The sequence below is a fragment of the Notamacropus eugenii genome, chromosome 7 (assembly GCF_028372415.1).
Source record: "Notamacropus eugenii isolate mMacEug1 chromosome 7, mMacEug1.pri_v2, whole genome shotgun sequence".
NCBI classification, from domain to species: Eukaryota; Metazoa; Chordata; class Mammalia; order Diprotodontia; family Macropodidae; genus Notamacropus; species Notamacropus eugenii.
The window spans coordinates 103,018,742-103,020,720 of record NC_092878.1 but is presented as its reverse complement, the minus strand read 5'-3'; the positions used below and the strand labels follow the sequence as shown (position 1 = coordinate 103,020,720).

Genomic DNA, 1,979 nt, shown 5'->3' with positions numbered 1-1,979 from the left:
AAAGTTATCTATAGTCATATAAAAAAATGTTCTAAATTACTATTGATTAGAGAGATGCAAATCAAAATAACTCTGAGTTACCACATCACACCTGTCAGATTGGCTAACATAACAAAACAGGAAGATGATAAATGTTGGAGAAGATGTGAGAGAGTTGGAACACTAATTCATTGTTGGTGGAGCTGTGAGCTAATCCAACCATTCTGGAGAGCAATTTGGAACTATGACCAAAGAGCTACAAAAATGTGCATACCCTTTGACCCAGCAATATTGCTTCTAGGACTGCATCCCCAAGAGACTATAAAAATGGGAAAGGGTCTCACATGTACAAAAATATTTACAACAGCTCTCTTTCTGGTGGCCAAAAACTGGAAATCAAGGGGATACCTATCAATTGGGGAATGGCTGAATAAATTATAGTATATGAATGTAATGGAATACTATTGTGCTATAAGAAATGAGGAACAGGAAGACTTCAGAGAGGCCTGGAAAGACTTATATGATCAGATGCTGGGTAAAAGGAGCAGAACTGCTGCAAGCCTGGAAGCAGCAACCTCACATGTCACTTAGAACTTTCCCAGCCTGACCAACTATCCCCCCAGATACCCTCCAAAATGGCATCAGCTCTCAAGAATCAGCTTCTCTTGAATGTCCTTAAGGAAGACCAGATTCCCCAGAACAAGATCACTGTTGTTGGGGTTGGTGCAGTTGGCATGGCATGTGCCATTAGTATCTTAACAAAGGAATTGGCTGATGAACTTGCCCTCATTGATGTAATAGAAGACAAACTAAAGGGAGAATTGATGGATCTCCAACATGGCAGCCTTTTCCTTAAAATGCCAAAGATTGTTTCTGGCAAAGACTACAGTGTGACTGCAAACTCAAAACTTATCATTATTATGGCTGGGACACATCAACAGGAGGGAGAAAATCGTCTTAATTTGGTACAGCATAATATGAATATCTTTAAATTCATCATTCCCAATATTGTTAAATACATCCCTAATTACAATCTGCTTATTGTTTCCAATCCAGTGGCTATTTTGACATATGTGGCCTGGAAGCTAAGTGGCTTTCCTAAAAACCATGTTATTGAAAGTGGTTGCAATCTAGATTCTGCCCATTTCTGTTACCTAATGGGGGAGAGACTTGGTGTCTATTCTTCAAGTTGTCATGGATGGGTCCTTGGGTAACATGGAGACTCCAGTGTGTCTGTGTGGAGCGGTGTGAATCTTGCCAGTGTGTTTCTAAAGAACTTTCATCCTTCTTTGGGAACTAATGCTGATGCAGAGAATTGGAAAGATGTTCATAAACAAGTGGTTGAAAGTGCTTATGAGGTAATCAACTGAAGGGCTACACTTCCTGGGCCTTTGGTTTGTCTGTGGCAGATCTGGCAGAAGCATTATGAAGAATCTTAGGAGAGTGCATCCAATTTCCACCATGATTAAGGGCCTATATAGCATTAATGAGCATGTCTTCCTTAGTGTCCCATGTGTCTTGGGGCAGAATGGCATTTCAGATGTGGTGAAGGTCAACCTGAATCTGGAGGAGGAGAGCCGTTTAAAGAAGAGTGCAGATACTCTTTGGGGAATCCAGAAGGAGTTGCAATTTTAAAACCTTTGAATGTGCTGCCATAAAGAGAACATGACAGGGGTTAAGGGGTTATGTATGATCCGCTTTTCAAATAGACCAAAACCTTCCTCTGATTAGTGATTAAACACCAGAAATGTAAAATATGTGAACACACTCTAGTTTCTTCCTAAAGTTAGAAATGGGGAATAGAACCCTGTCGTAGTTAGCATATGATGCTGGATATGACCTGTATAGTCTCAGTGGTTGGTGTCAAGCAGAGCCAGTGCCCCACCTGCTTTGTATGTAGGTGCTACAGGTTCCCTTAGGTCCAGAAGACAACACTCGGGGATACAAAACACCATACAGTAGTAATTCTTTATTGATGCATTGATTGCCTTTGTGCTCCC

General features: G+C 40.9%; 1 pseudogene; it reads left to right on the top strand.

Moving 5' to 3' along the window:
• Positions 1–614: 614 nt before the first annotated feature.
• Positions 615–1,713, top strand: LOC140514722 (L-lactate dehydrogenase A chain pseudogene; annotated as a pseudogene).
• The last annotated feature ends 266 nt before the right edge of the window (positions 1,714–1,979 follow it).